Here is an 11,848-nt window from a genome sequence, read left to right as displayed (position 1 = left end):
TTAAGGTTATTATGTTGTTAATGTTCATAATATATGTATGGTTATGTAACAATTGGAATATTTAATCTGAAAAAATAGCAATAGATTTGCAATGAAAAGTTTTATCGCTACTAATAAATTAATTTATATCAATAATTTATAATTTAATATATATAAAAAAAAATATCCACAGATCATATGCCAATTTCTAGCTATGAAATTTTGAATTTGTAGCTAGATATAAATATTAATAACAAGAGGCTAATATGTAAGCATAGCTATATATTTTAATTTTTGTGGCAAAATAAATATTACATCTTTTTGCCACAATATATCACTTCGTGGCTAAAGCATAAAGATAGCCATATAGTTTATTTTGTCGTGACAAAAGAATAAAATCACTTACTACAAATATATTTTTTGTGGCAAAAATTTCTTACCATCATAGCTACAACATAAAAAATTTGTAGCAATAAGTATTAATCCTTAGCCACCGACCACGAAAGTTTAGAATTAACTTTTACCACGCTACATTTTACTACTTAATGCTACTTTTTAGTTTTTGTTTTTGTGGCTAAAGTGTTTAGCTATGAAAACCTTTATATTTAACTACAATGTAATTTGTAGCAATATATGCCTTGTGTTGTAGTGATACCAGAGAATCCTTAAACACAATTCCAATAGATCTACCGCTCCAAAAAAGAATTATTGATTAAATTCAAGCAAGCAACTTTTTTATCAAAATCCATGAAAGATGTAGTAACCAACTTTTGTCATTATGCAATTTGTAACCAAACTCAGACAAAACTCCCTCTCGTATCCGGAACATACACTAAAATTGACTTCTATGCATCTCTTAATGTCGCTCGGTTGCTCAGACTTCAACGAGAATAAATCTCTCTCTCAGACAATTTATCGAACAGGTTGTCTACATCACTTTCACCAAGCTTTTTGTCACAATTATGAGATTGAATTACCCTCCCAAATACATGGGAATTAGAGTTCAATCAACATTATTTCATCTCAATTAGCCAACAACACCAAAATTGCACAATTTGTGCCCCAAACTCCACATCAAATGAACCACAACAAGAAACCAAAAGAAAAAGAAAAGAGAAGAAAAACTATAAAACAGAGAGAGGGAGCCACAGAGAACAAATTAGATGAGGGAGAAGAGGAGGAGAAGAAGAGAAGGAAGAGAGAGCTTACCCGAGCACAACTGAAAACTCAATTTACGGTGGAGTTGTGTGTTAGCTAATTTTGGCGTGAAAGTGAGGAACTTCAAACAAGGGAATTAAAAGAGGGGAAATGAAAGTGGGTTTGCTGGGTGTTACATTTCTTTTTAAAACAAGTTAGGTTGTGATCACTTACCTGGGTGGGGACTGTTTTGCTCTAAAACTAACTGGAAACAAGTGCTGGTAACATTTTGTGGCTACTGACCGCCATATTGGAATAGTCAAGACTACTGAAGCAGTTTTGTGCACAGTTGCATTGTGAGCCACTTCAACACCCCAAATTCTTTTCAAATCAATTTCAAAAATTATGAAACTTGGTAGATTAATCAAAAATAATAAAATAAACTTACCTAAAAATTAAACTTGCCTCCTATAGAGCGCCACATTTAACGTTGAGGCACGACATGAGTTAACTTTACCACTTTTCCCTCCATTGGAGGATATGAATTTTCGCTCCAACTTTGAATCAAGATTACAGTGATGCTCGTGGAGCGATGGTAGGAAAACAAAGAAGCCAACTCTTCAGTATCGCATTTTGCACTTTTTGGCCTTTAAGTGAGGGATGTCATTTTGTCTTCTTGGCATAGCAAACTTCAAAATAAAAACACATTGTTCTTCATTACTAAATTTCTCCATAGGCTCGAGTGGTTCAATTTCCATATCACCCACCAAGCACGATGTTGAAAAATGGTTAGAATGCGGTCCAATGCGCTTCAATTCCAAACTTGCATGAATTTTGACATTCTCACCCAAAAATAAACTAGAGTCTTCCAAAATCATTTCATGAACTTTTTTATGCAACTCTAGTATCATTTCTTTAATCTCGGCATCTTGCATTATTTTTGGATTGGTCGGTTGGCAATTCACCATTAGCTTTTGAAAATCAATCTTGACCTCTTCTTCATTGAAAACCAACTCAAAACTACTATCCATGTCCCTTTGATATTGAGCATCACATGCTTCAATTTTTGCATCCAAATCGGTCTCCAATTCTTGGATAGCAATTTCAAGTAACTCTACTTCTTGACTTTGATCAACATGAATTTTTAGAAATTCTTCCATCATCCATGAAATGCCTTCACGGTGATCCTCATAGGCTTCAAGTTGTTGAGCTTGATTCATAAGCCACTCTTGGCTCACAATTTCTTCTTTGTCAAGTTTTTTTTTTTTTTTTCATGGTGAGAATCGTTCAAAGCTTGTAAAAATCCATCTATGGTGAGAGACACATTTTGGATAGTTTCATCATATCCATATTGAATTTCTTCCCACAATTTGGTCAAGACTTGCCCATATTTTTCATTCCTCACCATTATGCTTTTCAAAATTTCCTCAGCTTCTTCTTTTTGAGAATTGGAGATTTCTTCTTCAAGATTTTGCTCTTCTTCAAGTTGAACCACTTTTTCACTTTCACAACTTTCGTTGTGGTCTAAGTTGCACAGACTCAAGTGCGGGTATCCGATACGGGTACGGACCGAGTGTCGGATTCGGTAAAATCTAAATTTTAAAATTTGGGGGTGCGTATCCAGTTATGGATACGGGTGCGGGGATTCGGCTAAGAAAATTCAAAATAATATAAAAAATAGAGCTATAAAGATATTACAAATTTTGAGAGATACTCTTATGAAAAAATTACATGTATATTGTAGAATTCAATCTTTCCAAGATGGGCATTATTCTTCCTTATCTGAAATCTGTCTTATTTTTAATTTTGAGAAATAAAAATCTCAATTTTTCCCCCCAAATTTGTCGAAGGACTCCGGTCAAAGTATTCGGAGTTAGTTGACCGTATCCCGGATGTTTGCCATCCCAGCACCCGCACCCGACCCGTGTCGAGACGGGGACAACACCTAAACTAGTGAGTCCGTGCAACTTAGGTTGTGGTCACAAGAATTGTCGGGCTCATCTTTCAAATTTGAAATCTCTTCTTCAACCAATTCATTTCGAGGGGTAGACACTTCCATGACAATTGAGGAATTGGCATCCTCAAATGAATCATTCACTATTTTCATAGCTTCTCTATTTTCTAAAATGGATTGTTGGACGAGCTTTCGCTCTTCCTCCATTTTAGCTTTCCGATCTAAGTATGTTTGGAGCATTGCCATGGTTTCTTCAAATCCGCACTTTGTCCTTCACTTGCCATGTCATTGTCCCTATCAAACTCAAAAGCACAACTAGCATTTTCGTTAGAACAACTTGGGGAAGGGGGGGGCAAAATAATTGGGATAATCACCCCAATGTCCACCTTGACCACCACATATATCGCAAACATTCCCATCATAGAATTGAGACGGTGTACACATCTGTCTCTCGGGAGCATTTTCATAATCTTGCCAAAAGTGGGGTCATCCACAATATAGACATGGGTCATCAAAATATGGGTTGCAACCATCAAACCCATGCTCATTCCATGATACCATAGTAACACAAGTAACAAAAATAAATAACAAAAATAAAAAACTAACACAAAGAAACACGAAAATTACAAACACATATTCACAAGTTTGGACCAAAGCAAGCAAGCTTAGATCCCAAACTAACCCAAATACGCCAAATTGTTCCCCGGCAACGGGGCCAAAATTGATAACGTCCAAATTCACTCCTCAAAGAGAAAGTGTACACGGTCGTCGCAATATAATTTACCCAACTATAGTCGGGTTGAATCCCACAGAGAACAATATAAAGGCGATTAAGAAAGTTAAGGATTTATCACCAACTAAGCTAAGTCAAACACTTTTTCAATATTTGGTTTTTGATTTAAAAACTAAGAAACATAAAATTAAATAGAAAGCAAGTAAAATGATCAATCGCCACAAGCATGGATACAAGGGAAATTACTCTCAAATACCGATCCAATGTATTTTACGATTTTACAACTAAGAGTGAGTTTGTGTTAATAGATAATGGTTTCTAAATATTATTGAAAGTCTTGCCACCAAATCAATGAATTTCCCTCTGAACTTTTCCAAGCCTTAGAGTGTGATATTAAGCACAACCAATTGAATCTCAAGTTAACTATCCTATTCCAAGCTCATGTTATTAGATGAGGTTTAAAGCCTCAAATCCTTGCTATTTACTATTTTCCTAACCCTTATCTCTCTTTTCCAAGCAAGGTAAAGGTAACTAGGCACAATTAATGTTTCCAACCATTAAGAGACATGAAATCTTGAAGAATAAATAGAAAAACATTAACCCACTTCATTAGAAATAAAAATAATTCAATACATAAGCATAACAAGAGATATAATCCAACTTTGCAAATGAATATGTCCATAAACAAGATCAAAATGATGGAATAAAATGCTACACACTTAGATATACATTACAAAGCTAGAGTTGAAGAAATGGGTAAAGAATTTCTCATTGTGTGCTTCCAAATCTTCAAACTCTAGGTTTAGTTTTTTGCTCCAATCTTGGAAGATGGCCAAAGATGAAAAACAATGTCTTCAAGTCTTGCCTTTGTAGTACCCCCATTTTTCCAAGTCAAAATATGACAAAATAAACCCCAAAGTTTCAGTTCTGCAAATCTGACCCATTTTTGCACTTCTAGCCATTTTGCCATTTCTTCAGTTTGGCCTCTTTTTGACTTTTTTTTCCGCTTGGTTTCTTCCGATCAATTCTAAATCACATAAACCCCATAAAATGGAAGTGAACGATATTAAATGCACTATTTTGTCAATCAAACAAGTCAAAAGTCTAAGATTAAAGAAGAAATAAGTTGGAAAATACTAATTTATAACTTATTACTCATGAATGAACTCCATAATGATGTTGAAGTCCTAAAACTCCATCATCGTTTTGCAAATAATGCACTGGACTGATCATGTAATGATCTAAATCCAAGACCACTTTCTTCTCTTGGAATGCACTTGTTGGAGTTACATAGCATTGGAGCTTTGGGCCTGCCGGTTTATTTATTAGCTTAGGTCCACTTTCATTTAAATGCTGAGTTGTAATTATAATTTCATTCATTTGTATTATTTACTTTTGGCCCAAACTATAAAACCCGAGCCCATTCATTTGTACAGTAAGTTTTTCAGTAAATGAAAAAAAGAAAAGCTCCGGAAAACTCTCTCTCTCTCTCTCTCTCTCTCTCTCTCTTCTCTCTCATATTATACACAAACCTTAGCTTAGTGTTTGTTAAACTCTTCACCAAGTTACAATGTTTACATGGTATCAGAGCGGGGAATCCGGTAGATCGTTCGATGCACTATCGAGTGATGTTACCCTCTGTAACATCCCGTAAATCTAAATGGAATATGAAAGCATTATACGAGTCATTTTGAACCTTATAAGTTAGGTTATGTTCACAATTCAGGACTTAGAATCAAAACGGGAGTGTTGGGATAAAAAATCCCATTTCAACTGTAACTGGGAGATTTTACGACAAAAGTACGGCCCGTACTTCAAAGCATGGCCCGTACTTTGTGGGCGTTCTTCGGCTTTGTTAAATCTGAACTCTCTGAAAAATTTTGTGAAAGTGCGGCCTAGAAGTACGGCCCGTACTTCAAAGGACGGGACGTCCTTTCTGTCGTTCTTTCCCCGTGTCTCAACATTTGTTCACTGAAAAATTTTAAGAAGAATGGCCCGTACTTAGAAGTACGTCCTGTACTTTCTGGACGTGCTTCTCCCGCGTCGACCAGAAACTATAAAAACGTGGGTTGAGTTAATATTGACACTTTTCATCTGTTCAAAGACCCTAAGCATGAAATTATTTTTCAAAACCTCCAAATTCAAGGGAGTAGCAAGATAATCTATTGCAAAGGAATTCAAGCTAGGGTTTGGGTGATTCTCCTCTAGGAAAGTAACTTGTTGAACTACGTATAACGTAATTAAGGTATGTCTCTCTTTTGGAAAACTGGTTTTGAAAGTATGTCTCTTTTAAAAAGCTCTTCATTGAATAAAAAGGTGAACGTTTAATGAATTGAAACTCTATTTCTTGCTTTAATTATGGTTAATGTGCGTGAGGGGACAAGCCTACATTAAACCTAGTTTGTATCATGCTCTAAGTACGTATATAAGTTTATACATGTGTTTCCTCTATAAGAGATGATCAATAGTGATGGCTAAGGATAGGTAATAATGTTTTCATGATGAATTATGACATTGAAATCTCGGTTAAAGAAGTGTAAACATTTTCAAGACATTCTTTGAAATGATTTATCTTTACGATATGACATAATGAACTTTATTGCTAATTGATGATGTGACTACCTGGAGACAAATTGTGAATCGGCTTATATGCTATGAACTTTATTTTTGTGTTTGGCCTAGCTACTCGAGAGGAAGGGTAGTCACTATGGATTCTAGTGTGATAATTGCCTAGCCATTCAGGAGGAAGAGTGGCCACTGTCGGGTTCGCTACCCGGAGTGCAGTTTATGCCTAGCTATTCGGGAGGAAGAATAGCTATCGAGAATTACATATTCCGGTGTGGTGCGCTGTGATTAAGGAACCTCTACGGTCATCCCTTCGATGTAATTGATTCTTGGGCCTGTATTGGCAAGTGTAATATTCCTTATTCTTTCATGGAACTATTGTTGATACTCATGATCAATTTGAAAGGCACATTTGACGTTGTAACTTGACAAGAGGATTTATAATTAATTTTGATAATTCTTATTGAGATATACAAGTTGAATAAGTGTTTTTACATTGACTTCACATGGTTTTCAGAACTGATTTCTTTAAGTATCATTGTACTTTATTTTCATATTACTTGTTGTCCCCGAGGCACTCATCGAGTACGAAGTACTCAGGCATACCATTGTTGTTTTTGATGGTATGCTAGGTAACGGAGAAGAGCAGGTTCTTGATACTTTAGGCGCTTAAGAAGGATTTGCTGTTGCTGCTGACTTGGTGAGCCCACATGTTCATTCGTGGGACACCCCTTATCATGTTTATTTATAATTCTAGTTTTAGCGGGCTGCGTCTCGATGTGTTAGACAATTACTCTTTTATCTTAGAAGCTCCATAATACACATGCTTGTGGGTAGTTGTTGAGTTTTGTTTAGCTCTTGGGTGTTCGTCATATTTTGATTAAGTTTTATAATATTAAAGACTTTCGCTGATTTAATAAATATATCATAATTTAATTGTATTTATTTTATAAACTGTTGGAGGTGAATATTGAACCTGGCGGGTTAAAGTGTTGTTATTTCATCTTTTAGGTTCTTCCGATGTTGTTCATGACGTCGGACGCCGATCACGTCTAGGGTGGGTTTTGGGGCGTGACAAGCTTGGTATCAGAGCCTAGGTTTAAATACATCCTAGGATTATTGTCAGTGTCTGTGAAGCTGTGTCTAGTGGAGTTTTTCTCGTGTCGCCTGATCACCTACATGACCGAGAAACTCCCAGGACATTTTTAATTGTTTCCTATTCTTCTTGATTTTAGATTATGTTGTAGAGCTTGAAGTCCTTTTAGGATCATTCTAATTAGCTCGTTAATTCGTGCCTTGCAGAAATGGCTCTGACACGATCCAAAAATGGTAACCGAGGATGACCCGTGAGAGCTAACCGAAATCTCAGGGGTGCGAATGCTGGTAACGGGAATGATGTTGGAAATCAAGCACCACCTCAAGCACCGCCTGCTCCTACTGTTCCTGTTGCGGGTGTGCCTAAGATTGGTACGATACAAACTACTATTCAAATGTTAACTGCATTAGTTGTGGCGCAGCAACAGCGTACAGGTGTGGAACCTCATGGTAGAGGCAGACTGAAGCAATTCTTAGACTTAAAGTCACTAGAGTTCTTCGGGTCACAAGAGGTGGATGACCCCCAGTACTTTTTAGATGAGACTTTCAAGGTGTTGAGGGGTATGGATGCTCATGATTCCAAAGCTATGAGGCTTGCTTCTTATCAGTTGTAGGATGTTTCTCATGCTATGGTTTGAGATGTGGGAGTCTGAGAGGGGTGATGCTGCTTTTGCTCCGACGTGGACTAAATTTGAAGAGGCGTTCATGGAAAGGTTTTTGTCTGATGAGGAGGGATTTGCTATGGCTACGAAATTTGAAAAGCTGGAACATGGTAACAAGTCAGTTCGTGAGTATAGTTTGGAATTCACCTGTTTGTCAAAGTATGCTTTATATATGATTCCGACTGAAAAGCATAAGTTGACTCGTTTTGTGAAAGGCTTGGTACCACGTATCAAGTTTGCATGTGCTGCTGCTACTATGTCTCCTACTTGCACTTTCTCATCTCTGGTTAGGTTTGCTGAACAACAAGAGAGTTGGAAAAATGAGGAGAAGGTGGATTGAGATCAGAGCAAGAAGGCCCGATCGGTGGGTGGTTTCAGTGGTAATAACTATAAGGGAGGGCAGAGTAAAGGGCATTTTGCACCTGCTCAGTCTGGCACATATTCGAATGCCAGTGTGCCTTCTGATAGGAAAGGTCAAAAGAATAATAACGCAAGCAGGTTCTCCCAGGGTAGTAGTCGGTCTGCTATATGAGAAGATCGTATCTGTCATCACTGTGGTATTAGGGGCCACCTAAAGAGAGAGTACAGAAAGTGGCTGCACGAGATGGCTGCTATGTCTAACCAAAGGAATGATTCGCCTATTTTTGCATCTGCTAAAAATTCGCCTGATGGTAATGCTAACAATAATAATCAGAATGCTCGTAATAATGGCAAAGGAAAGGAAGTTGCTAACACTTCTGGTAGAGGGAGAGCTCGGCTTTATGGGCTGAATCCTAGAGAGGCAGCTGAGGCTTCTGACGTTGTGGTTATAGGTATCCTTACTATCTGTTCTCATGAGGCTTATTCATTGATTGATCTGGGTTCAAATTTATCCTATGTGACCCCTTATTTTGCTCTTGATTTGGGTATGAAACCCGAACCTTTGTTGGAACCCTTTACTGTTGATACCCCTTCTAGTGTTCCTGTTATTGCTTCTAGAGCGTATAGAAATTGTGCTGTTGTGATTAAAGATCGTGAGACCATGGCTGATTTGTATGAACTTGAGATAGTGGATTTTGATATAATTATAGGGATGGACTGGTTGTCCGCATGATATGCTAATGTGGATTGTCTCCATAAGTTAGTTCATTTCGCCTTTCCCGATGAGCCTGTTATTGTGTGGGAGGGTGAAATTGCTAAGCTAAGGGTAGATTTATTTCCTATCTTAAGGTTTGTAAGTTGATTACTAAGGGATGTCTTTACCATTTGGTTATTGTTAAAGATCAAAAGCCGTGGTACCTGAATTTGCATTTGTCCTCGTAGTTAGTAATTATCCCAAAGTGTTTCCCGAAGATTTTCTTGGTATTCCTCCTGATAGAGTTATTGATTTTTGGATTGATATTATTCCTGACACCCAACCTATTTCTAGTCCACCTTATCGTATGGCTCCAATGGAGCTAAGGGAATTAAATGATCAGTTAAAGGACTTTTTGGATAAGGGTTTCATCGGACCAAGTTCCTCACCTTGGGGTGCTTTAGTATTGTTTGTTAGAAAGAAAGATGGTTCCCTTAGAATGTGTGTTGATTACCATCAGCTTAATAAAGTGACCATTAAGAATAAGTATCCTTTGCCTAGGATAGATGATTTGTTTGACCAACTTCAGGGTGCTAAGTTCATTTCAAAGATTGACACAGTGCAGGTATCACCAATTGAAGATAAAGGAGAAGGATATCCCGAAAACCGTTTTCCGTACTCGTTATGGGCACTTTGAGTTTCTAGTGATGACCTTTGGGTTGACTAATGCGCCAACTGCATTCATGGATTTGATGAATCATGTGCTTAAGCCTTATCTAGACTACTTCATTATTGTGTTTATTGATGATATTTTGGTGTATTCTAAAAGTTGTGAGGATCAAGCAAATCATTTGAGAATAACTTTGACAACACTTGAGAAGAACAAGCTTTATGCGAAATTCTCAAAGTGTGAATTTTGGCTTGAGTTTGTGGCTTTCTTGGGTCATGTGGTGACTGGTGACGGTATTAAAGTAGATCCTCAGAAAATTTCAGCGATTAAGGATTGGCTTAGACCAACTAGTGTGACTGATATTCGTAGTTTCTTAAGGTTGGAAAATTATTACAGAAAGTTTGTGGAAGGTTTTTCGTCTATAGCCTCTCCATTGACTAAATTGACATAAAAGACTGCTAAGTTTCAATAGTCCGAAGCTTGTGAAAAGAGTTTCCAAGAGCTTAAGACAAAGTTGACTTCGGCTCCTATTTTGACTTTACCTTCTGGGTCTGGTGGATATGTTGTGTATTGTGATGCTTCTAGAATTGGTTTGAGTTGTGTATTGATGCAGAATGGTAAGGTGATTGCTTATGCTTCGCAACAGTTGAAAAAGCATGAGAAGAATTATCCAACTCATGATTTGGAGTTGGCTGCTGTGGTATTTGCTTTGAGGATTTGGCATCATTACTTGTATGGTGAGCATTGTGATGTTTTCACTAATCACAAGAGTCTACAATATATTTTCAAGCAGCGAGAGTTGAATCTCAAACAAAGGAGATGGTTGGAGTTGTTGAAAGATTACGACTTGAATATCTTGTATCACCCGGGTAAGGCGAATGTGGTTGCTGATGCTCTGAGTAGAAAATCTATGGGCACGTTGGCTTATTTGATTGCTCATGACATGACCATGGGGAAGGAAATTTGAAGACTTACTAGTCTTGGGGTCAGACTTGATGAAACTGAAGATGGAAAGTTAGTGGGAATCATGCCATCACGGTCTGACATTGTGGAAAGGATTAAATCTAAGCAATATGATGACGAACTTTTGGCAAAGCTGAGAGATGGAGTGGAAAGGGGTGAGTACACTTCATTTACTATTGGGACTGGCGATAGTGTTCTGCGGTTGCAAGGATGATTGTGTGTTCCTGATGTTGATGGTCTTCGACAAGAATTAATGATGGAAGCTCATAGTTCCAAGTATTCGGTTCATCCGGGATCTACCAAAATGTATAAGGACTTGAAGCAACACTATTGGTGGAGAAGCATGAAGGTCGATATTTCTAACTTTGTGGCTAAGTGTTTAAATTGTCTACAGGTAAAGTATGAAAATCAAAGGCCTGGTGGTCTGGCTCAAAACATCGAGATTCCGCAGTGAAAGTGGGAGGTGATCAATATGGATTTCGTTGTGGGTTTACCCGCAAAAGGCCAAATCGATTCGATTTGGATGATCGTGAATAGACTCACAAAGTACGCCATTTCCATTTTCTCCCCGTGAAGACGTCATATACTCGCGGAGTACGCCGTGTTATATCTAAAGGAGATAGTTAGATTGCATGGGATTCTAACATCCATCATATCTGACAGAGGTACGCAATTCGCTGCTCATTTTTGGAAATCCTTTGAGGAAGGTTTAGGAACTAGAGTGAAATTGAGCACTGCCTTTCATCCTCAAACTGACGGGCAGGCAGAGAGAACTATTCAGACTTTGGAAGATATGCTGCGAGCCTGTGTTATAGATTTCAGAGAAAATTGGGATGCACATTTACCTCTTGCGAAATTCACGTACAACAACAGCTATCAAGCGAGTATTCAAGTGGCTCCTTATGAGGCTCTTTATGGGAGGCGTTATCGGTCTCCAATTGGTTGGTTTAGCCCAACTGAAGTAGAATTGTTGGGTCTTGACTCAGTTCATGTAGCAATCGAGAAAGTTAATCTTATTGTGCAATGACTCAAGACA

Source organism: Lycium ferocissimum, chromosome 6, assembly GCF_029784015.1.
Source record: "Lycium ferocissimum isolate CSIRO_LF1 chromosome 6, AGI_CSIRO_Lferr_CH_V1, whole genome shotgun sequence".
NCBI lineage: Eukaryota > Viridiplantae > Streptophyta > Magnoliopsida > Solanales > Solanaceae > Lycium > Lycium ferocissimum.
The sequence above is the reverse complement of the archived record's forward strand: the minus strand, read 5'-3'. Positions refer to the sequence as shown.